The following is a 26,669-nucleotide window of genomic DNA, read 5'->3' on the forward strand; positions in this document are numbered from 1 at the left end:
CGGTCCAGGGAAGACATGGCTTGGCAGTTCGGGCTGGACTGTTCCCATGAGGCACAGGGTCATACTGATTTGCATATAGCCATGTCAGAACTGGGGTGGCAGAGTGGGCTAAAGAACGGTGATGGATTAAACCCAGATCTTTTGACTGGGTGTGAGTGTTTGATTGATTCAGATGCTCCGTCCATCACCACCCCTTTTGTACCGCTTTTGGCTGCCATAAGTGTGGCAGGGTATGCTCAGACGTGAGTCCCTTGCTCACTTTTCCACTGGATTCAAGCAAGCTGGACTGAAGACGTCTGGAATGCCAGAAACCGGTCCTCGGAAGCTTGTTTCCGGTCCAGGGAAGACATGGCTTGGCAGTTCGGGCTGGACTGTTCCCATGAGGCACAGGGTCAGACTGATTTGCATATAGCCATGTCAGAACTGGGGTGGCAGAGTGGGCTAAAGAACGGTGATGGGTTAAACCCAGATCTTTTGACTGGGTGTGAGTGTTTGATTGATTCAGATGCTCTGTCCATCACTACCCCCTTTTGTACCGAGTCCATGCATTGGGCACCCACTGCACCTCACCACATGCCCACCTCTGCCCAGTAAAGCCACGGTCGCCCCTTCACACTGGCCATGCCCTCTCTTCGCCTACCCGGTGTACACCTCGCCCCCATGCACCCCTTGTTGAGCCTTCCTTCTTCGCCCATCATGCAGACCCGGGGTGGCCAGTGGTGCAAACGGGCACTGCCCGACTGGCGGGTCTGTGCGTGGACCGGTTTTTGGGCTGTTTGAGGACCTGCTTTGTGGTCTGCTGTTTTTTACTGTTCATTTCCCTAATAATGAAACAAACGTTTCTCGCTACAAGCTCAAACGTCTATACATTGTAGAATTATTTTTCGGTGAATTTTAACAAGTTAACAACCGACCCAGTTTGCAAACATGTGCCACATTGTATCCATCTAATCCAATATTGGCAGTGACTTCTATTTTGTGGCACTGTTTAGTTTATGTCCCATAGCGTTTATGACGCTGCACAGGTGTATACTCGGCCCCTCCACCACTTCTGACACTTTCAATCTGCACCTCCTCTGAGTGCCCCCCCTCCCCACACACAGACTTGTCCTCATGGTCTTCCCAATTAAACCTGCTAAGGCCCAATTTAACATTTGAGCCAGTCTCATCCAATCGTCTATCTCCCACACTCATGCGCATGTTTAGCCTTCTCACTTTTTGAACATATTTCTTGACTCACTCCCAACAAGGCAGGATTTGCAACCTAGATTCCCCACACACACACGTGGAAATATACTAAAATATACTCACAAAGGCACACCAGATGCATCATACAGAGGCACTCACGCCGATACAGACGGAAACACAAGCAAAATACAAAAGGTGGCAAACTTACTCTTCTCTCACCACCAGCCCCCGCCAGCACTCTGGCATTTTGCAGCGCATCTAGTTGTGTACCGTGCCCCACAGAACCAGGCAACCCCACGCAATGAAGCTGGGGGGAGGGGGCAGTGGAATCCCCCCAGCTGACCCTCTCATCGGCCATGCCTAATGGCCCTCCTAGAACTAGACCTGCCACGCAACTGAAGCCCATCGCTTCCAGCCCATGCCTGTCCCACTCCAAGAGGGCTATCCACAAGCCCACTGTGAAATTCCGAACCCTTTTCCCGAGCGGACTCTGTTGCCCTAAATGCCAGGACCCACCCTCCACTCCAGGTCGCCCGGCCACGCTCACTCACGTGCACTTGCCTGCGCGGCACCCCTGCACCCCTCGCCCTCGGCCATCCCCGCATCCTCTACTGCAATCCCCCCTCTCCAGACAGCGCCCGACCCCCGCAATGACCCCCCCAGCGCCAGCAGCACTAAACCCCATCCCAATCGGCCCCAGAAGGATGAAAGGCCCGTGCTTGACGCCCATCCAACTCATGCACCATTCCCCTCCCACAACCACTGCTCCTGCGCCTTGTCGCCTCCCAACCGCGTCGCCAGCTCCACGCCCGCACCTCCCACCCCCCTCTGCCTGCCCCTATTTAAGTTGTGCTAAGCACCCTTGCATCCCTGCTTCATCTCGCACGATGTGCCTCTGTAGATGCCTGGGACCCCGGGCTGTAGCACTCGTGTTGAAAGCCGCCTGCTCCAGTCACTCTTTACGAAACGACCCGACAGCTCTTCACCCCTGGGCCCCAGTCCCCCCTTGTGTGCGGCACGAGACCCTAATGGAGGAACAAAGGGGTGAGGCCGCCTGAAGTGCACCACACTTGCATCCCCCTCTCTCTACCCGCCGTTGTGCTCCGTGTCACTGCCGAGCCGTGTCCCCCGCCCCCGTGAGCACATTTCTCGTGCCATTGTCATAAATGTCGCCAACGCTAAATCCCCCACGCTGTGTCTTCCTTGGCTGCCTGAGTTGGTGACCCAGCCCTCCACTCCCCTTGGCGCACTAGCTTTCTCCCACCCCTTGCTCGCTTTGCACCGCGCCATTCCACCGAGCCCAAACCCAAGTACAATTTCACCGGAACAGCGCCTAATGACATTTTATGCCTCTATAGCTCAGTTTCTTGTTACACATTCTTAGCCAAGTGAATCTTTCTCCATTGCACTCTGCTGGGAGCCCCTTAGTGGGCGAAAAGTTCAATATTACAAAAGCTATGCCTAATTTCTGCAGTATACGTTTAGTGCCTATTTACCCATGAGTGCCATCTACACAATATGATGTTGTTATACATGTAATATATCTTCTAAATTCTGTTCACATCCGCATCACACCCGAGGCATGTTATCCGAATGGCACCACACTGGACATCACTCGCCCACTCCCATATCCTTATCTCTCTACATTCCTTCTCCTGGACGGCCCCTCTCCCCAACCCGGTCCTTCCCTCCTTTACCCTACAATCCGACCCGATGATGCCTCTTCCATGGCTACCTAATTGGCGCCCCTGGCGCGCTTTTCGCTATCTTTACAGTGGCCTTGAAGGGACGTTCTCGTGCATCCCATACTCACTCCGCAGTATTAACCGAGCAAGTTACCTCTATTTATCCCTCGACATTACAAAACTTATGAATGAAACAAATGACCCTGTGGGCTGTCTTCTTTGCCCGGAGGTCCTGCCCTTCCCTATCTTAATCGGCACTAAATCAGTGGTAATAGTTCAGAGGTGAAATCGCCCTCTTCCTCGAATGATGTTACCAATCCTCGTAACCACAACCAAGACATATGCCAGCACCCTCGCATGCCCATCCCAATCCCTTGCAACAGAACTTCTCGTCTACAAGTCGACACCCTTTCGGAAGCCTCCCCCCTTTCCCCGCCACCCACCGCCGGATGCGAGCCTCTCCACACTCTCCAGCAATCCTGTCTTCCTCCGTGTCCAGCATGCCCAACCTGAATTGCAAGCTTCGACCACCTGGCTCGCATCACCATCCACCCCCTTCATGTCCTTGAGCCCCCCAGCCCCGGTCGCAACCACAGCCCAACCCGCCCCGCGGAAGAGCACACCCTCCACTCCTGATCTCCCTGGTCACGATCCCTCCGTGCCCTTAATTATTTTCTTGCTTGTATTATTGAGGGCAATTGTCTGCGTGGCACCTCTGCACCCGTCACCCTCCCGTCGGCAGCTCCGCGCGTAGCCCACCATCCGCCCCCCCTGAACAACCTCCCCACTGCCCTGCCAAGCCACACCCTGTGCACAACAATCCCTGAGCCCCCAACAATTTGCCACCAGCCACCCTTTCCCTATCGCCCCCTCCCTGCGCCCGAACCCTCCCCTGTGCCCGCCTATCCCAGACTTCGCACATAACCTCCTTGTGCTCGGGCTCATCCCCTCTGCTGCTGCTAGTGTTGCCTGAGCACCATGACCACCCTGCCCCATTCTGACGTGCGCAACTGTCCCGCAAGACGCCGCCTCGTCCTCACTGTATACAAGACCTTTGTCACCATTAATTGCAAGCCCCCGCCCCCCACACGCATCCGGGCGAAGCCGGGAGTTGAGCTCCATTGTGTAGCTCCGCGATGTCCTTAACCGTGTGCGGCACGGGACCTCTTGCCCCTCAGACACCATCGCCATTCCTGCCGCAAAGAGCCTTGCATTTGCCCGTATGACGCTACAGGCGAACAAACCCGCTCAACTATGGATGATGTGTCTTATATGCATCATGTGTTAGTGCTATAAACCAGTATGCTTTCAAATACCCAGCACCACTTCTGGAAGCTGCGGAAGAGCTATTCTGAGCGATGGACATCACAGTACGCGCTGGGTTTTTTAAAATGTCATTGATCTGACGTGCTCTTCTCACACTAGCCCATGCCTGACCCCCAGGTGCTTGGGGTAGCGGGCCACCGCCATCGCGCCCCCCGAGGCTGAAGAAGCGGATGCTCCAGCTTACGATGAGGGCCAGAGAACGAGAACAGCTGGAGTGTGCGGGGCGCTGTCCTGAGCACCGGAGTGAGGCATCGGTGCAAGGAACAGGGGATGCAACCGGGGGAAGCCTTCTCTGTCTCGGCCGGGGAATGGGGGGAGGAGCCGGCAGAAGGCGGGCACACACAGAGCCCAGCAGCAGCGGTGGCAGCCAGGGAGCGCATCGGCCGGGACAGGAGAGCCCAGGAGAGCCCAGTAGAGGAGGAGAGAGGTGAGATGAGGTATGGGGGTAAAGAAAGCTACGAGGATTAGGAAAAAGAACAACATGAAGGAACTAAGCCCCGTCCTTTTCAGACTGGCGGTGTGTTTTTCTTTCTCCCCTCTTCTCCATTGGCTGGAGTGTAAACAACGGGTGTGTTTTTGACTTGTTGTTTACCATTTCAGCCAATGGAGAAGAGGGTAGAACAAACCTAAAAAACACGCCCCCAATCCGAAAAAGACGGGGCTTAGAGTGAGACAATGACGTAACTGAGACCTCTTCTCCAATGGCTGGCTGCCGTTGAGGAGGCCAGCCAATGGAGAAGAGGGGCGGGGTTTACCCTCGCTACTCAGAGTCATTAAGGCCCGCTGGCGAGACTGCGCATGTGCGCAGCCTACGCCAGTATCGACCTAAAATGGAGGACTTTGATGGATCTATGCTCCGCGCGTCGTTTGGGGTAGCCCTGTCACCGGTCTTCATTGAAGAGCACGCTCATCTCTCCATTGGGCTGCGACCCCCACCAGACGCCCCATAGTAGCCAGGCATCTCAATCACAGGGACTGGGATGTTGTCCTATGCCTGGTCCAGGAGCTCCACTAAGTACAGTATCAGGGCAACGATATATCATTCTACCCTGACTTCACACTAACAGTGCAAACTGTCGGACCGGAGTTCTTACAAGTTAAGATGTTCCAGCATAAAACTGAAATCCTCTACCCCTTTAAATTGCGTATCCCCACAAGGGGTAACCCCATTACGTCACTGACGGCAAGGCTGGTCTCAAATTTGCCAAACACATCACTGCTAGAAAGTGTCTCTTCGAGTACCTCCGTGGAGCCAGGAGGAGGTTCAACTCAGCAAAAATGACTGACCCTGGGCGCTTGGTAAGGTGCCAGGGTACCGTCGCAGAGGACACACTCCCTCCTTCGCATCAGGGTGCCCAGCGCTCCCAGGTGTCAGTTTCACAATCTGGTGGTCTCACAGGCCCCACTGGCTGCCGTAATAGCTGACTTTGATAGACTGCACTAGGAGACCCTGAAAACTACTTCGGGTGCCATATGCCCCTTTGGCCACCCAGCCAAATATGTGATGTTACAACGCGATCAAAATGATCGCGGTATGTTACATCGCAGTTTTTACGACGCAAGTCATTACAACGACTTGCGCTGGAGGGCGCTGGACTTAGGAATAGTATGATTTACTATTCCAACACCAGTCTACGTACAGTAGGGAAGGTGTTGGAATAGTAAATCACACTATTCCTTAGGTTAGAGCGCCATCCAGCGCAAGTCGTTGTGACGACTTGCATTGTAATACCCGCGATGTAAAGGCATTGTGATGCAATGCCCGCATGGTAATGGATGTTTCCCACCCAGCCAGACCTTGACTGGGCCGTTCACCTGGCTTGACACTGCCCTCAGGGATGATTCCCATGCTACTTGAATGTTTTTGGGATAGGTTTTGGGTCGGTAGGCGAGATAGCTGTACCCAACCATGTTCTGAGTTGAAGTGAGTAGGATTGGGTTTTTATTGTGTTCTATTGTTGGTTGCATTTCTTCCGCTTTGACAGGTTTCCGGCACATCAAGACACCATGCTGTGCCCTTCCGAGTGGCAGACTGCTGTAGACCATCCCACAATATGTCCCAATACTCCCCTTGCTTAGCGCCATGGCCACCACCAGATGCCTAACCTGGAATATCAGAGGGCTCAATGACCATCGCAAGGCCCCGCTGGTACACACTTACCTCAATTGGGACCATGCAGATATTCTGTACCTCCAGGAACTTCTGGGAGCTTATGCCACCACGGCCACTCCCCAAGGAAATTTGGGAACCTCTACTGGCATTTGTAGACCAAAGAAATACCCCCCCTCCCGCCTGAGACATGGGACCCTCCTTTCTGAGGGCCCTGAGCTTAGCTCCTGCTTAAGCAGGCCAGCACCCACAAAACCGAGCTCCCCTACCTCAGACATGGAGGCTGGTAGACCAGCTGATCTTCACCCGACCCATTTAGGTTAAGACTACTGAGCCTATTCAATTTGGGAACTGACATGTTATTGTAAAAGCAGTGGCTCTGCATGGATGGGTTAATGGGACATGTAACACTGTACTTTATTCATCTTAAGCCCTACTCCTCCTTCCCTCTCCCCTTCCCAATGATCCATGTTGATGTTGAGCAATGTTGTTTATTATCAAAAGCCAATAAAGAAATTAAAATAAATTAATAAAAAGATCAGGCAATCACATTGACATTAATTCAAGGATGTGATCCTCAAGTAAACATTTAAAAAAAAAAAGTATACTCTTCTATTGACGGCCCCATACTGAGTGGAACACACATTGCTAGCATGCTATGAATATCCTTGGGTGTTGTATGAGGATTCACCGCTACTAGCCGGTTAGTTTTGCGTGCGCTGCAAAATGAAATCTCGTCTTGCTTTGTGGGTGCTTTCCCCATAATAGCATTATTATTTTGCTGACTAATCGCCCGCATCGTGGGATGTGCTTGTTGTACACAGCAAGGTACAAATGTCCCTACAGCAGTAGATTATAAAAAAAACTATTGAAGTCTCCTGTGGATGGCTACTAAGTGATTTAGTAAGTGTCTTACCCCTGGAGCTGGCAGAATTACTGTGTCCGGACATGGCATATACCCTAGCGAAATCTTGCTAGGTAGCCCCTCCACTACTTGAGGAGTCCATTCTAACATTTATAAAATTGGACTCATTTACAAGAAAATGTAGATTTACACGTGTACAGTGCTCCTATGTATGGGTTGTAACGGTACAATTTGGGAATTCACAAGCCATCCCAGTTACAAATATACTACTGGAAAAATCATGTAACATCTGCTAATGCATTCTTTTTTTCCTTTCTTTACCTTCAAAGAGAAACATTTTTCCTGATAGGGGTACCCCTTCCCCTATACATGCAAAGTGTTTTAGCTGTTTTGTTTCCCATCTAGAAAGGGAGTAGCCGCTCTGGTAAGGCAGTTACCTAGCCTCGATCTGGATTAAATAGACTTCCCTTTCCAGGTTGAGAAGGAGCTCACAAACTCTCATGGTCAACCCCGCTTGATCCTCCCATTGTGCAGGATTTCCTACTACATAATTGCACATAGATGTGTTGTATGATTATGCATTGGTGTACAAGTATGCTGTTATAAAGCCATTTGCACCTAGCATGCATCCTTTTGTGTATTCCTGCCACGTGTGTATGGAGCTATTTTTTGCCGTAGACATAGGTTTATGTGAATCGAGCCACCACTGTGTGAGTACTTAGCCATATGGGGCTGTATGAACCTCAACCCATGTAGTGGAAGGTGGTAACTCAGTGCATTTAAAAGCAGCAGTGGTGGCCAACATGCGTTGTATTAGTATTCAACACATTTTTGTATTACCACATTATTTCACACATATAACCTTAACTGTTTCAATCAAGACATAAGACCCGTCAAAAACGAAATACAGATGCTTGCAGAAACATAAAAACATGTCATAACATTTTAACTGCAGTTTACGGAGCGTATGTTTCGGCAAAACTGTAAGTCTTCAGGCCATCATATGGTATTCATGAGAACTTCTGGCTATACAAACGAAGGCAAGTAATAATGCACATTATTTAAATCTGCATTCACCATTGTTAGACTCCCTGACAATGTCCTAAGGCAGGGATGTCCAACCGTTTTAGATCTCACCCAGAGACAGGTTATAGCTGCTTGTTATGGAAGACCTATTGTGGGCAATTCCAATCCTTAGCGTGGGACTTGAGTCAGCCCTAGCTTACCAATGGGTGGCTTTCCTGTCTCACTTGTTTACTTGCTAGCTTTCTTACCTCTTCCTACGTTGGTACCTCTACAGGAGCATAGCTTCTTTAGCTGCCTTTTAATTGCATGACTTGTATTGTTTCACTGCTTACATTCAGGGAACTACTCATTTATTGTTTGTTCAGTGCTCCATGGGAGTGATTGTGTTTCTTGATCTTGCCCTTGTACTACTTATACACTCAAATGACAACCACTCACAATGTCCGATTTGCTCCCATCCTCCCCTCAGCTCACCTGAGGTGAACCCCAACCACCCCGTTTATTTATTGTTTAATATTTTTTGTGCATGCCACACCTAGCTCTTCTATTGATACCCTTTGTTTCCCCCACGTTCCCACAATGGCCCATGCTTACTTATTCACCTCCCTCCACTTCCTGTTCTTTTTTTTCTTCTTTTCCTGTTTGGAGGGCCCAGCAGCTGCAATTTTCTGCAGCGCACTCATTTATTAACAAAAAATGTGCTTTGGTGCACGTTTTCTAGGTTTTTAGTTTATGGCTTCAAGATGGCCATCTGACATTAAAAAATGGTAAATTAAAACAAAAATCGAAATGGCCATTTCATTATGATGCATAGGCAAACATACATGGTGTCACTTGTGCGTACATGCATGGTGATTCTGGGGCAGCCATACCGTCATGATGCATACAAGCATTTGCATATTTACTCTTGCATGCATATTTATCTGCACCCTTTTTAGTAAATGGTGTTCAGCATCAACAAACAAGCATTTTAGCATGTTGTTATTTTTGCCGATGCAGAACAGCATTTGCAAAAATACTGGCAAATAAAAAAAGTCAAGTTACCCATTGAATGGCGAGACCAATTGCCTTTGCAAAGCTTGCTAGGGAATGGGGCCAGATGACAATGTTTTGGTAGCCAATGTGCCAAGCGAGCCAAGCAGAGCAAGAGAGCCCAACCCTTAAAAGTATGATTCCAAAGCTGAACCTTCCCAAAGAAAAATGAAATGAGGCTAACTGGTACATTTTCTAGCCCAATTGTAAGTAATTGGCATGCAATTCTGAGGAGACACACTGCAATTAAGAACAGGGGTGCTTTGTGAGAGCCCTTCATGTCTCCCAATAGTACTGAGACACTAGTGCATTACAGAAATAAGACTAAAAGTGAACTGTTACTTGCTAGAAATCTAGCAGGCTTATTTACAAGCCAGTTGCGCTGCTAGTACGTCACTTTTTCCCATATTGTAGATGTCTTGTTTCAGTAGCTGGAAAGATGGCTCAGTGTACTCAATACTTGCCTCAGCCACAATATGGCAACCTGGAGGTCCTGCGTTTGCACCAGGCAAGTCAGAGTCAGCTTTCTGTCATTGGATGGGTACAATGAGTATGCTAATTTGGGAAATAGTGACATCTGTTATTTAAAGCAGATGTGCAGTTTTTAAAGTTACATATAATAGATACGTTTCTTTATGTACGTTATCAAAGATCTGTGAATGTCTCAATACTGAGATATCATTGCACGATTGGGTCAATAAGGTACGGGCGATGTTAAGAGTCCTGTCAGTGTCCCAGGAATGGGACATCAGTGAATGATGATCAACATATGTGTGTGCATTAGTTTGTGGACAAGATGCCACAGAATAAACATTTTGAATGGTTAATGTTCCTCATGCAGAGCTCTGCATGTAAACAAAAAGTCGTTTGTGTGTAGTAGATAGAGTGGTTGCTGTAGTAGTTCAGTGGGCTATGGGCCAGATGCAAACATCTGCATGTAACTAGGATCTGAATCCTGTCAAGAAGGCTGAAACAGTCTCAGATTTTGTCTTGAGATTAGTAGTTCTTGTAGTTGCCCATTACTGATATAACTGTAAGCAAACACCTGCACACATGTGGCCCATTATATTATGAATAATATGCTTCAAATATGAATGCAATTTTCCTTGTCAGCATTGAAAAAAGGCTTCAATATATCTTGCACCAATCTTTTCCTACTGCTGCTTTGTTCTTGTGATATAATCACACCCCTTTTCCCTTAAAAAACCTTTATATTTTTTGATGAATAAGTAAAAATAGAACCCCCTTCCCACCCTCACTACATGTACACTTTTAAAGTGAGATTTTCTAGTTGTGCCAACTTTTCAAACCTAGGCCATTCATGTCTCAAGTGAAGGTTTGTCTGTTTGTCAGTCAGTTGCACCAAGACCTGCTGCTCTATTAAGTTGTGTTGATTGTGTAACAAAAGTCACCAAAAGCATCTCTACTTTGCTAGAAAATAAATTGTTGCATTGACTCATTGTCCATGTCAAGATTTGCAGCCAAATGATGGCGAAAAGGGTATGTGGCACCAAGACTAATGACTGGGCAAACTCAATCTCAAAATAAAAGAAATGTAACTATTGTTATATGTTATATGTTATGCTGCATGTTAGGGTGGATTTTGCTATTCACATTTGTATAGCGCCAGTAACTACTTTTATGGCATCATAGTGCATTCGCTCTCTGGGCCCCATCAATAGGACTATAGTCACAACAGTCTGGCCGTGTCTGTTGTTTTGTTAGTGTTTGATAGGTGTGTAGTTAGTGCTGAGGTTATACAGTGTTAGGGTGGAGTAAAGTGGTTTGATCTAGAGTGATATTTGTGATACTTTATGTGTATCAGTTGGTGTGCTGAAGGACTTTCTGCTTTTCTCTTGCTCGAGGAGGATTCAACTGTCCTTTGCATGATATGAAAAAAATGTTTTTTTATACGAGCATTATAACACAGATTAGTTTCATGATAAAGTGCTGTTTATGTGGGGCGCGGGGGGGTTATTTTTCTGCTGTTTTTTTCCTCTGTGTTTTAAGAATTAATGCAGGTATGGAGTGTGACTGTGCCGTTAATATGGCAGCATTGTGAAGCTGTGTTGTGAGTACGATGGTGAGGGGGGTCTACATGTAGTGTTTGACCACGACTATTTGAAGGTTAGGTTGGAGTAATGTCTTGTGCAGTAAATATACTGCTGGCCATTTAGTGAGCGGTAGATTTGAGCCGGTGGTTTCGGGTGTTCAGTACTGGAGCTTAACTCCTGGGAACACAGGAGCATGCAGTTGGTCTTGGAGTAGAGCCCTATCCTTGCCTGCTTACATCACTCCGGACCGTCAGCAGGTACAGAGGCACTCCAAGACTAAATAAACAACCCCATTTACATGTTGTTATAATCCTGTTTAATGTTGTTATCACCACAGCCCCGAACAGTATCCTCTGTGGCATTAAACTACAGAAGCCCACATACAGGAAGTGACGGACACAAAACGTGTAAATATCAATGTACTTATTGTGCCTTAGAGATACATTCTGGAGTGGGGCTGAGTATAGAGGGATATGGGAGAGGGGTTGGCAACTGAGTGTAAACTACTCATGTTCTATTTAGAGGATGTGGGCATGCGCATTCCGTACAACAAATTGTGGGAGGAAAGAGAGACTGCTCTCAGGTCTTTATGGAGAGACTACAAGTGGAGGTTTGGCACAGTGAGAAGTGTAGTTCAAAGAATGGAGCTCACTAGCCCACACCACCACTAATGGGAAGGCCTTGGATTGCTCTTGTTTGCTATCCTAAGAAAGTCAAGTGCCACAATGGGGTGTCCTCAGTAAGGAAACAATTGTGGACCTATTACTTGTACAAGCTGGACTAAAAATTCAATTTCTTACACTGCAGCACAGAGACAGCCATGTGTGTAGGCAAGAGAATTAAAAACCTTTCTTGTTGCTAGAGTACACGTTCACAATTGTTTTATAAACCATCTTGCTTTCTCAAGTTTACTTAAAAATGCACCATTTACTAATGTTATTTTCAAACTGTTCTCAGGTGGAGAATACCTTCCCCATAACTCCCTTTATGTCAGGCTCACTCGCAACGTAACACTCATCTCCAACTTTTACGCCCAACCACTTTCAAATGTCACCAGCTGCCACTGTCTGACTCCACTGCCATTCTTATAGATTTAGGTGCTGTGATGTAATATATGAGGTCATAAGCAGTGCATTGCGGGGGGGTGAGTTTTGTTTTAGTTAGCGCATGCTGAATTTCTCTGATTTTGTACAAGTGAAATGTAAGCCTAACTATAATATTCCCATAGACTTTTTTTCTGTGAGTTTCTAAGGTTATTTTTATATTTCCATTTCCTAATTATAACACCCGTGTAACCTTTGATTTTTTCAGTGAGTTTCAAAGATTTTTTAAATGCTAATTCCTAACTGTACCATCCCTGTAACCTTTGTGTTTTTCAGTGAATTTCTATGTTTTTTTAAGTAGTAATGCGTATTTGCAGAGTGATGGAGAAAGGGAGCTGGGCATCCAACCAGCTCTCAGGAATCCCGCTGTAGAGGTCTGTGAGAGGCTGGCATGGTATATGATGTACACTTATGTAAATTGACACCGTGCACCAGTCCAGACAACCCTTATGGTGATTAGACAACATAGAAAGCTCTTTAAGTGGTAGCTGTGGAGAGAAGCCTTCAGGGTCAGTCCAGAAGGAGTGTGAAGCAGCTTGTTTTACTAGAGTGCAATCTTAAAGGTATAGATTAAATGAAAAAGAACACACAAGGTATTTTAAAAAATATGTATTTATTATATAATACTCTCTAATACGTTTAGATATTTCCTACCGAGAGGTATGCACAATGCACGTAATACATTGCTTAGAAATCACGTAAATAGCACAGAAAGCACAGTGAACCCCAGGTTGGGGCCAAACCATATATCAAGAAAGTGGTATAAGAACCACAATTCGGGTCAAGACATCCTCTAGAGGACATTGAAGTGCCCGGCCCCAAGGGACCACCCAAGGTGAGTGACTAGGAACCCCACGGAGATCGTGTGCAGTGTGGGAACACAACTGCTTTCTCCATACAAATCAACATGTCAGTCGCGGTTGCAATTTTAAAGAAAAAGGACCCTTCTCAGAGGACCCTGAAGAAACCCAATGTAAGACAGAAGGCTACAGAGCCATCCCACCCGTGGATACCTTAGTACCCACATTACCCACACCAGGAAAGCCAGGTGCATAGGTGTGAAGTAGTGTCGGAAACCGCAGTCGAACCCAATGGACTACTTCAGGATAGTGCTGCTGCCTGAGAAGGAGAAAGCATCCGGTGGAATCCAAGGGTGGATTCAAGTTGAGAGATACCTGCAAGCAGAAGGGACAGAGTCTATGTCACTCAGGAGTGGCCCGGAGAACTGGGCGACGAATGCCCACTGATGTTGGGTGTTGCAGGAGAGTTGACAGTGACCGTGACTCTGCAGCTGTGAGGACCAGGCGATGCTGAGGAAGACCAGGAGCTGTGCACAACCTGTCCCATGTCGGATGGTAAGAGCTGAGGGGTAGCGGTCCGTTGGAAGCACCAACAAGCCTTGGCAGCTGAGAACAATGTGAATGTTGAAGAAGGTGCAATGTCGGGTCCAGCAAGGTCCAGGGGACTCACCACAAGCAAGGGAGTCAGGTCGGGCCCAGAGCAATCAGGGGAGCCCAAAAGAAACAAAGGTGACCCTCAACAGGACCCACAGGCCGGCGGCACTGGAGTCACAAGAGGACCTCAAGCAGCTCACTAAATATGCAGACCACGATGCAAACAATGCGAGGTGGACGAAGATTCTGGTCACTAGAGATGCTCAAGGTTGGGGCTTCTTGGAGTCCGAAGATCTTGATGGAAGAAAACCAACAAGACTTTCCAACGACAAGTCGATGCTGTGCACAGGGATTCAGTGCCTGCGGCTCCCACGTGGGATACTGGCCTCAAACTTGGAGAGAGGGCAGGGCATGCCGTTAGAGCTTTGGAGAATCACCACCTGTGTTGTTCAACCTTTCAGAGTCCATAGGAGCTCAGGATCAGCAGATCGGTCATCTTAGGTATGGTGCCTGCAGATGCAGGAAAGTGACTCCTTCACTTTAAGGGAGATTCCTTCAAGTGTCTTGGATGCCCACAGGCATTGGAAGCTTCCTGTATGGTGCACAGGCACAGACGATGCAGCAGATTGAAAGGGGGAAGTCAAACCAAGTACCCCCTCTCAGGCAAACCCTTAAGTACCCTAATGAAAGGGTTGGGACGATTCAAGGGACCCTCCCAGGGGAGGGTCTGGACAGTGGGGAGGTTACTCCCATGTCCCTTGTATAGGTTCGCACCAGAGTGAAAGCCAACGGCTCCCAGAGCTGGTTTGAACTGGATTATCCTAATGTGCCCCTCATGCAAACTTAGTGGCTCTGGCCAGCGCACCCACCCATCCCCAATACACTAAATCCTGTCTGAGAGGTGGTCACACCTCCCTGTGACAGGATACCTATTGTTCTGCCTTCCCCTGCTCGAGTTTGGCTCAGCAGCAGGAGGGCAGAATCATGTCTCTGGTCGGCAGCAGCCATGTTGTGCTGTCCTGGTCTAGAAGACTGGCACTGGGAGCATGGAGAGCCTAATGGAGGGCTCTTCGAGTGCTTGGAATCATACCTCTCAAACCGTTTACAGTGTGGAGGTATGATCCCAACATGTTTGATATCAAACATGATAAGATTAGTTGCAGCCAGTTTTGAGATGGCCATTGCGTAATTACGCGGTGCCCCTCTATATGGTATATGGCTGCTTCACTTACAACCTGGGAGAATGGATGCCATAGGATGTAGGGGTGGCCTGCTCATGCAGGGACACCCTCACACTTAGAACCAAGCACCCTACCTTCAGGATTGTAAAGGCCTACTATAGGGATGAGTTATAGGTTTTAAGTGCAGACTCAAGATATACGAAACCTAAATCTTTCGTAAGTGGTGCTAGCACCAGCTTACACAGGCTGCGAAGGCAGGCCTGTAGTTACAGTTTGAATGGTCTCCCATGGGTGGCATAATACATTCTACAGCTCATGGGGGACCTCGTGGGTACCTATGCCCAGGTTACCTTAGTACTATATACTAGGGACTGATAAAGGTACTTCAGTATCCAATCTGGGATGTACCTGTGTACTGAACGTAACAATTTAAGGGAGAAAGCAGAGAGACTGGGGTCCTGGTTATCAGGATCCCAGTCAGACTAGTCAAAAACAGCTTAATACAGGTAAAAAGTGGGGGTAACCATGCAGACGGATCTTCCCTTCGAGAATGGACTTACAGGAGATATCAGGAGGGCTTCTTGGCCCCCAAGGTCCCTCAGGAGTAAAGTAGACCTCATCCCCCAACCAGTAATGTGCTAAGAGCTGCGTTTTGTAAAGTGGTGGAGAAAGGGGGCGCGGACACTGAAAACCTCTCAGCAGACCAACTGTGTGGGATCTAATGGAGGTAACAGGAGGGGTAGTTGGGCCATAAGGATCTTCAATAGTCAAGGGGACTTCATCCCTCTACCAGTGTGTGAGGCAAACTGAAGGGAACAGGAGGCCATGTGGCCCCCTAAGGAGTGTCAGAAGCCAAGGGGACTTCATCCCCCAACCAGCAGCATGCCAGGATATGACCTGGGGGCCCCATCCCCCGGGTCTTCCCTTTATTTTTTTATTTCTTTAAACAAGGAAGGGGCCCGGCCTTTATTTTTACCTTTATTTTTGTTATATGGGGCCCCCCTCTTCAAGCCAATTTCGGCCTCCCGGACCCCATTTCCAGTTGCCCTGCCCTTTATTTATATTTTCTTTTTTTTTTAAACAAGGGAGGGGGCTGTGTGACTCCCTTCCCAGGACTCCGGGGACCCCGTCCTCCGGGGCCTGGCCTCTCCATTGGGGACACCAGGGGGAGCCTGAAGGCCCCCATGGTCCCTGTCAGCTCCCTGCCTCCTGCAGCAGCCGACATTGGTTTGAGACCCAGGGAGCTGCAGATCATGCAGCTCATTCTCAAAGCAATGTGTCTGTTTTTTACTTTCAGCAAGCAAGAGCATTTTCTGTTCTCTATTGCTGAAAGCAAAGATGAGTTTGCATTGGCCACTACCGCCAAGCCATAGCAAACTCCAATATCCCAGGGTTGGGCACCAGGAACATTGCTGGAGCCAGCCCGGGGGTAGCGGTCCCCTGTGCCATGAACGGCCTTCCTCCTTTGTTACAAAAGCCCCAGAAAGGTGGCTTAAGGGGTCTCTTTTACCCCATATGTTATTTGAGAGAAATGCCCCAGGGAGTCCCTGGGGCTGCGTGGTGGGGGGGAGCCCCATGAATTATTATTTCATTTACCCCGGGAGGTGGTGGTTGCCGGGCCTCCGGGCCTGTGGGCATGTGCATAAGTGATGTCATCAGTGATGTCACTGACCATGTCATGAGTAATGTAATATGTGAGGTCATACGCAGTGCATTAAGGGGGCACAAGTTATAGTTAAGTCAGATAAATATAACTGCCGATTTTCACTTGTTTTGTACGATTGAAACCTGCACTTGTTTTGTACGATTGAAACCTGCACCTAACTATAACTTCCCTGTAACCTTTGTTTTTTCAGTGAATTTCTATCGTTTTTTAATTCTATGTTTTAACTATAACGTTCCTATAACGTTTGTTTTTTTAAATGAATTACTTTATTTATTTATTTTTTATTTTTCCAAGTGCGTCACTAATCAATTTATACAAAGTAAACATCAGGAGAGAGAGAAAACAACCCAAAGAAGCAATTAAATAACTAAGATATCCTGAAAATATCAGAATCTAGAAATATACATTTAGTAATGGATAGTACAATTTCATATATAATTAATCATGATTGGCATTAGTAAAATACCAGCAGAAATTATTCCAAATCTTCTCGAACTTTAACAATGAGGAGACACTTCTAGCTTTGGATAGAGCAATCTCCGATTCATATATCTGATGTATAAGGATACACCATTCAGTATCCTTGGGAGGATTCCCCAAAGCCCATGACCTGGCAATACAAAGCCAGGCAGACACCCACATAATTATTTAGGGGTTCAGCTGAAGGTTTCAGTTGACAGTGATAAGGCGCTCACACAGTGCAAGCAATAGCGGTGATGATGGAGAGATTAGGAAAAAGTAACGACGGTGCAAACAGTATAGAGGGAAACCTGAAAGCCTCTCTAAGGTGAACAGGCACAAAGATGCCCGGACACTTGAAAGAAATAAACAACAGGTACTGTGCACACGTAAGATCAAAACAGTATCGGTAATGTGGTAGTATCTGTAATGTGGTAGTACTTGAGACAAAGAGAAATGTAAATATCGTTGATAGATTGAAGACAGTTTGTAGTGTTGAATATTAGTCTTTATTTCTTTTCTTTATTCGAAAAATGCCAGCCGACACGTGTTTCATCACAGGTTAGAGACTGTGACTCATCAGGGCTGTAGAGGCGTGATGAGTATCAAGTTGTCTTGGAGTACGTAAATAATCCAAAGGAAAGGAGGTCAGCAAGGGGATAAGCTGAGTGAATGTCCGCCGTGCATTTGGGTACGAATGCTACGGGCTGTCCTGAGAAGGGTGATAATGCTCCTGGCCGTGGTTTGGCAAAGGATGCCTTTGCCAAACCACTCCGCTTATACCCTTGCTTGATGAAACACGTGTCGGCTGGCGTTTTTCGAATAAAGAAAAGAAATAAAGACTAATATTCAACACTACAAACTGTCTTCAGTCTATCAACGATATTTACATTTCTCTTTGTCTCAAGTACTACCACATTACCGATACTGTTTTGATCTTACGTGTGCACAGTACCTGTTGTTTACCCACATAATTATTATTAATCTCTGAGTGCCTCCCTCGAGAACATATTTGACTCCCATCATTCTCCCTTTAATAGCTAATTGGACTTGGCGTCCCAAATTTAAGGACATAAACTTCATCACCCCTTCCCAAAATGTTTGTAAACATGGACAGAGTGTGAAGATATGCAAAACATCTGCAGCCTAGAGATTGAACTTGAGACATTAGTGCTCCCCATCTAGAGATTATATCTGTGGTATAATATCGAAAGCATATCATGCGCAGCTGGTGTAACTTTAGATTAACAAAGTGTACGGAATTATCTAATAATTCTAAGGCCATCTGAATCTATGTAGCCAAGACCTCAGATGAAAGGACCCTACTCCACTTCACTGCTAATAGCGAGGTATCCTCTGCAGTAAGCTGTGAAAACCCTTGATAAGTCGTACTAATAGTAGATTTCACACCAGGTTTAAAATATTACGAAGAGAGCTCTGAGTTTTTAATATGATACGTATACTCACAGCCTGTCCGAATATAGCTCCTAACTTGCAGGTATTTAAAGAAAGAATTCCTTGATTTGTTCCGGGCAATTCCATTAAGGGTTCCTGACTCTTTTTTAGACGCCTTGAGGGTGCTATTGGAAGTTTCATTTGGGGCTATAAGAGGGTAAGGCGGGCCATTCAACTCTTGAAACTCCCCTACAAGAAAGGAGGGCTCCACTTCCAGATATTAAGCTTTATTTTTGGACTGCTTTCACTGGCCGTCCGCGCAGTTTATTAACGTTAGATGAACCAGACTCAATATAATTTTGCTATCAGCTTGTTTATGGAGCGGAGGTAACGATTTTTCTTTAACGGCTGGGGGATCTCAACTACTAAAAAAGGGTATGTTTTAAAGTATGAAGGGGTACTATCTGGCACGGGACTTGTAAAAAATATTCAATTGCTTTTATTAATAAGGACACTCCAATATGGGACAATCCTACTTTCCATCTATTTTTCAGGACTCAACCTGTAGGGTCTGGGAATGCTCCAGGGTTGTAACAATGGGTCAGCTGTTCAATCTAAATGGCTTTCGGTCTTTCTCGGATCTGCAAGATGCCTATGAGATTTTCTGTGAATTTCAAAGGTTTTTTTAAAATTCTATTTCCTAACTATAACGTCCCTGTAACCTTTGGTATTTTCAGTGAATTTCTATGTTTTTTAAATACTATTTCCTAACTACAATGTCCCTGTAACCTTTGCTTTTTAAAGTGATTTCCTAATGTTTTATAACATAGCAAGGAGCTGACCCATAGTTAGCTATATGCAAGAACATTTTGTTGTTTTAAAAATCTTGATTGACTATGTCTATAACACTGTTTGACAAATCTGAATTATTTTTTCACTTAACAGTAAAGTATTGAATTATGGTGCACATTCCAAGTTTGAGGCTGATCTGGGAAGGTTTGCAACTGAAAAATAGAATTGGGGAGAAACAATGTGTGTTTTACTTTGTAAATTTCATTAGCATATATAGATATAGTTTCACAGTGAAACAAAAGCAATGTAAGCACTGTTTAAAGAAAGGATTAAAGTTACACCATTTTTTAAAAAAGTTTCATTGTTTTGTAAATAATATTCATGCTAACTTTTCTGTTTCCATGGCGCTGTTGACATTTGTAATGTCTCAATTAACTGCTTAGACTGCGTGGTTTTGAGCATGTCCTAATAGACATATATTTGGATAGTGTAGGTGAAATTTGCCATTAGGGGTTTGCTAGTGGGCTGCTTTAACTAGTATTTTTCTGTTTGACTTTCGTAAAAGTTAAGTGCTGTATAAGCCTCTGACTGGTTATGTGAGTGGGTGTGTAATTGTCGAAGTGGGTCTGTAACTGGGTGCATGAGTCTCTTAGTGGGTCTATGAGTGGGTGCATCAATCTATCAGTGGTGTATGAGTGGTAGCATAAGTCTCAGTGGGTCTGTGAGTCAGTGTGAGAGTGTCTGAGTGGGTCTGTGACTGGCTGCATGAGTCTGAGAGTGGGTCTGTGAGTGGATGCATCAGTCTTTGACTGGGTCTGTAACTGGGTGCATGAGTCTCTGATGGGCCTGTGAGCTTGCGCATCAACCTATTAGTGGGTGTGTGAGTGGCAGCTTAAGTCTCTCAGTGTGTCTGTGAGTCGATGCTTGGGTGTCTGAGTGGGTCTATGACTGGCTGCATAAGTCTCTGAGTGGGTCTGTGACTGGGTGCATCAGTCTATCAGTGGGTGTTTGAGTTAAAGCATAAGTACTTCTCTGAATGGGAGCATGAGTGTCTGAGTGGGTCTGTGAGTGAGTCTATGAGTCTGTGTGGGTCTGCGACTCGGTCTATAAGTCTCTCACTTTGTATGTGAGTGGGCGCATGAATCTTTGAGTTTGTCTGTGAATGGGTGCATGAGCATTTGAGTGCTTATGTGAATATGAACATGGGTCTCTGAGGGAGTCTGTGAGTGGGTGCATGAGTGTTTGAGTGGGTGTATGAGTGTCTAACTGGATATCTGAGTAGGTACATGAATCTGTGACCACCCAGGGTGTGTATATAACTATCGATATTTTTGTTATATACTTTCACCAATATTCGCAATGTTGCTGCGATAGTCGCAACATCCCCGTGAAGGTAACCGGGAGCCAAGCTGGTGGTTGCAGCATCATTGCAAATATTGCGTGTGATAATAAAAACTATTTTAGACACATAACTGGTGGCATTACCACCCCCATTTCTCAAACATGAGGTCAGAGTACCTCCACCCTAACCCCTTATGTTAGCTTTCACAGATATTTTCAGCCCATGGAACCGTTCCTGATCGATAAAATGGGGGCCACAAGTTTCTGTTCAGATTGCGTCCAGCAAATCACAGCATTCTTGTTGACGCACCCATACGTGATTAAACGCGAAGTCATTGCGGAATATCCACGGCCACAGATATCACTAATTTTATTTATTTTGAAAGTTTTGTATAGCACGAACAAGACCCTTGCGGGTTTTAGAGCGCTTTACAGGGTACATATAGTTGCATGACATATACATATACAAACAATGAGTTATGCAAACACATTACTGGCACTAATAGAGACTAGCATATATCTACAAGATAGTTCAGGTGAATTTGGACAAGAGAATCGATTTCACTTCTCTTTTGAAGAAAGCAGCGGAAAGATTAAGTCTCGTTTCTGGGGGCAAGGCATTCCAAATCCTGGGGGCCATTCCTGAGAAGGTACGATTGTATGTTTTTTTCTTGGAGAAATGTTGTGATTTAAGTAGAAGATTGTCAGTACTCCTAGTACATCTGTTACCACCCGATAGTACTAGCTTCTCCGCAAGGTATCTAGCGGTTTTGTGGTGCAATGCCTCATGTGTCATACAGGCAATTTTCAAATGGCTTCTGGCTTCAAAAGGTAACCAGTTGAGGGAACGAAGGTCAGGGGAAATGTGGCAGTTTCTTTTGGAGCCTGTGATGAGTCTAGCGGCTGCATTGATTGAGGCTCTTAGCGGAGCTGTTGTTGACCTGGGAAGGCGACAGAGAGCGACACCCCCATAATCCACTCTTGGAATTACTACAGATTGAACTGCCTGTTTAAAGTCCTTTGCGGGGATGAAGGGTTTCAATTTTCTCAGGGTGTTCATCTGAAAATTAGCTCCTTTGGTTGCAGCACTGATGTGTTTCTGCATATTTAGCTTCTTGTCCAGGGTTATTCCTAGAGATTTAGCAGAGTCAATGATGAGAGGTTGACCGTCAAGTGCAGTTAGGTGCTCCATCCACTCACTGATGATGGTTGTTTGGTTGGGGGGAGCGATTAAGAGGAATTCTGTTTTTAGTGTGTTTAGTCTTAAATGGTTGTTTGCTAGCCAGGTCTGGGTTTTTGGAGCGTTGAGGTAAGGTACTTAATGTCTTCAAGAGAGTCCACCTTCATGTCGAGTTCTATGTCGTCGACGTACATGTGATATTGGATGTTTGAGGAGTTGAGAAGCTCAGTGAATGGTTCCATAAACAGATTTAAGAGTGTTGGGGAGAGGGAAGATCTCTGAGGTACTCCCAAGGTGACTGGGGTGGGGTTAGATAAAGATTGGTTGACCTTGAATCTTTGTGTTCTGTTTTGGAGGATTTAAGTGAACCAGTTTAACAACGTTCCCGCTAAACCCATTCTATGTTTCAAGAGGTCTAGTAGGTTGTCGTGTTTGACTGTGTCGAAGGCTGAGGATAAGTCCAGTAGAATTAACAACAGGCCTTGTTTTGATCCAGTATTTGTAGTGCGTCATCTATTATGTTGGTCATGGCTGATTCGGTACTGTGCCCTGAACGAAAGCCAGATTGAAATTGATCAAGTAGGTTGAAGTGAGCAATGTGGTTACTAAACTGCATGTGGACACATTTTTCGAGTAGTTTGTCCAGGGTCGAGATATTGGATATTGGGTGATAGTTATTCAGGTCTGACAGGTCTGCTGATACTTTCTTTAGGATGGGTGTTACCTGACCAGCTTTGAGGATGTCTGGATGGTTCCTTGCAGAAGAGAGGTATTTATAGTCCTGGTCCATAGGGGCACTAGCAGTAGAATGAAGATCTTCAATCGGGATGCTGGGAGAGGGTCTGTGAAATGATTGGAGGGATTCAAAGCTGTGAGCGTGTCTAAGATAGTTTCTTCGCTGTAGATGCTGAAGGTGGACCAGGAAGCGTTGTACTAGAGGTCGCGCTTTGCTGAGCAGTTACGCGGGACGTAGGTGTGGACAGGGAGGAGTTCATGTGCGGGTAGGTATGGGATAATAGGTTGTTAAGTAGGTCTGTCTTTAAGTTTTCAGTATTTGTTGTGAAAAAGGAGGCAAGTTCCTCGCAATTGGGGAATGTTTCCGGATTAGCTTGGGGCGAGTGCGAGACACCCTTAGATTGAGTTTTGATTATTTTGAATAGTTTTTTGGGGTGATTCTTAGCTTGGTCTAATTGTTTGCAAATGAAGTCAGCTTTTGATGGTCTAATCTTTCTGTAATAGGAGTTTCTGGTGCTTCTTAGTGATGTGAGGTGGGTAGTGGATGGAGCGGCTCTCCATTTTCTTTCAACTGCTCTCAGTGATCTTCTGTCTTCATTTAGACTTCCATCATACCAGGGGTTTGAGTCTTTTGTGGTGACTCTTTTCAGTTGAAGGGGAGCTACGCTGTCAAGTACCCTGTTCATAGAGTGGCAGTAGTGATTGGTCAGATCCTGTACATCCTTTAATCCACCCGTTGGGGGCGTGAGGATGTGGCTAGCAGTTGCGAGTGTGGCAGGATTTAGGTCTTCTAGGTTCCTCTTCCAGATTTGTATTCTTGTAGGTTGGACAGAGAATAGTTTAACTACTTCCTTGATATGGAAAGGGATTATGTGATGGTCAGACCAGTCGCAGGGGAGAATCGATTCCAGCTGGGTAGAGTCTGCTTTGGAAATTACTAGATCAAGGGTTGAGCGTTTTCCGTTGGTGGGGCTATCACAGATTTGGGACAAGTTCTATTGGCCTCTGGGTCGTCGAGATCGTTCCAGTGAAGGTTGTAGTCCCCCAGGAAGATCTGAGTATTCTGTTGACCAACATTTGTGGCTAGAATATCCATTATGTGTTCGATGAAGGTAAGGTTGTTACCAGGAGGATGGTAGAATACATGAAGTGAGCATATAGGCTTGTTTTTGCTTGTGATGTCTAGGCAAAGGGATTCACAGGAAGAGAACACCGGGGAGTTGGAGCGGTTCACAGAGAGGTTGTTCCTATGAATGCAGGCAATGCCACCCCCTAGCCTACCGGGTTTATCTAGTCTAGTGATATAATAGTTTGGGGGAACTGAAATGTCTAAGATCGGCGTGAATGATTCATTTAGCCAAGTTTCAGTTAAAATGATATGGTCGGGTTCATTGGTTATAATGAGATCAGCTATATCAGCGGCATGACATGATAATAGTATCTCATCTAGTCTGGGGTCAGGTGTAGGAGTTAACATATTGATAGCCTGGACTGTGGTTAAGTGAGGAGGTGTTATTGCTTGTGTTGTGTCCCGGTGCATGACGTGAACTGGTTCGACGAATGGTGGGTTTTCAGTGTGTAAGTCCGTGAGGACAGTAGGGGCATTGGAGTTAGCTATAGGTGGAGGGATTGTGAGATTTGTAGTGCAGGGAGAGGGAGAAGGTGGGACTATGGACTGATCGGCAGTAAGTGAGCATGGAGAGATTGGAGCTGAATCCGCAATGGAGTTACTGGGGATGGAGGAGGAGGAGGAGGGGAGTGCTAACTAAAGGTTCGGTGCGGGTGTAGTTGTGGAGAAGGTGAGTGGTAGTGGAGGACGAGGGGACGTGTGGGAAGGATAGAGACGAGGTGATGAGGTGATGAGAGTGTATGGGGAGGGGGGTATCGAAGTAATTGTGGTGATGGTGCTGGGGAGGAGTAGGGATTAAGGAGATGTATGTAATTCGAAGGGTTGTCGGTTTGGTTAGGGGTAGGTGTGTAAGAACTATGGGAGATTGAGGTGGATATAGTAGAAGTTTTGGTGGTACTGGGGAGGAGTCGGAATTATGGGGATGTATGTCATTCGATGGGTTGTCGGTTCGGTCTGGGGTGGGTGCATATGAACTATGGGATACTGAGGGGGAGTGTCTGGATGGGGAGTCAGGTAGGAAGTCAGTCAGAGGGATAGGAGACTGGTTTATTGGGGAGGTGGGATAGGATCTTGCAACCTTAGCTTTGATGGTATGGAAAATATTGTCCAGTATATTCAGGTTATGATCTGATGCCTGCCTGAAGATGATCCGATTATGATAAATGGTAATTGTAGCAGTCGCTTTGTAGAATGGGGAGGGAATGATAGCTAATGTAAGACCATGGGCAGTTTTCTTTGTGGATGTAATTGAGAATAGGTTGAGAAAGGCTATCCGCCATTGTGCTCTCCTTTTGGTGTAGAACATAATGTTATTCGTTATGTGTCTTGTGTTATTTGAGAAATAGGGGTCAGAGATTGGGGTTTCTGGGTGACATTTTAGTAGACGATGTTTGAAGTCTTTGGCCGCCTTTTTTGAGAGGTTGGGGGGGTATTTGATGGAATAGGTGTGTACGCACACAAGCTCCATAGTGAAGGCATGGAATGTTAAAAAAAACTTACATTTTTCAAGAACTACTGAAAGGATTTACACCAAATAACAAAAAGCATATTCTGCGGAACAACACCTACCTTACTGTCAAATTTGGTGTAATTCCATTCAGTGGTTCGGGCTGTAGTCATGTTGACAGGTTCCCATGGGAATTAACTTTACAAATGCACCCTTTTTTCAACCCCATTTTTCTCAGCCCCAGCTTCACGGATCCCCCTAAACTTTCCATGTGCAACAAAAATCACTGAACACTTTATTTGGAAAATTCATAAAGATTCATCAAACAGTGCCAAAGTTATAGGAAAGTTAAAATCTATTTCCCTAAGGAAACATGGTCCTAACTATAACTACCTACTGGCGACCACATCATTTTGGAGGTTTTTGTTTATGCTTTTGCTCCTAAATGTTACAGATGTTGGTAAAAGGCTCTCTGTTGACTTTACATGTATGTGCGTGCCTGTCTACTGAAAAAAGCACAGAGATAAAAATTGCAATTGTGATCTTTAGAAGGATAACAGACTGTGCCGCCCTACAGAATGGTCTAGATTAGACTACAGAACGGTCTAGATTGGACTGGTTTGAGGCTGAAATCCCTTCCGCTAAGCACAATTTCTAGCATGGAACCCTACTAGGGAAAGTGCCATGCTAGCAGAGGTGTTATTTATTAAGATTTAAATTGTATTTGTTAGGGGGGCAAGATGGCTGCTAGAGGATTGTAGAGGGCAGTCGCACTTTTACCCTCTCCTGAGCGGGATGCTGACGGACTAGTAATACGGGCATGCTGTGGAGCTCTGAACCCCAGATAAAGGAGAAGGCAGTCGTACAACCTAGACCAGCGACTAAACTGGGGGATCTGGTCCATACTATTGATAGTGAGAGCCTGGTGGAAAAACTTCTATTGCGGCGCTAGTCATCTCAGTGCACTGGGAGAAATGTCACAGCGCTCCAGGCATGAGAAAGAAAAGCTGTTACCTGCTCAAGTTAACACGAAGAAGTCAGTGGGGCAACGCGACACCCTGGGATCGGGGAGCAATGTAAGGAAGCCTAACAGCACCACGCGATCGGCAACAGTTACTAGCACGGCAACAAAGGCTCAGCTCAAAAAGCTGGACAAAGGAAGGGGTACAGAACGGAAGGCAATGCAGAATGCCGGAGACAATAGTGAAACGGTATTAAGGCAGCCTACCTTAACGGAATAATTTTCTGCGAAACCATCGGTAGCCGGGCCCGCTCTGAGGCAGTCATCGCTGGTGGACGCTGATCCGGGGAAAGCCGTCCTCGAGGACGTAAGCGTCATGGTTACCAGGCAACCACAAGAGCCGGAGTCAGGCATGGAAAACGCGCCTCCCGCGGAAAGCACGCTGGCAGAAGCTCACACGGACAGCAAACAGGAGGTGAGCCGAGGGTGTGAAGACGGGGGAGAGACTGTGATACAGGGGATAGCGAACCCCGTAGTGAATCCCATATTAATTCTGATATGCTGGATGCACTGCTGCAGGTCGAGGCAGGACTTAACAGC

This window comes from Lissotriton helveticus, chromosome 5_1 (assembly GCF_964261635.1).
Source record: "Lissotriton helveticus chromosome 5_1, aLisHel1.1, whole genome shotgun sequence".
NCBI classification, from domain to species: domain Eukaryota; kingdom Metazoa; phylum Chordata; class Amphibia; order Caudata; family Salamandridae; genus Lissotriton; species Lissotriton helveticus.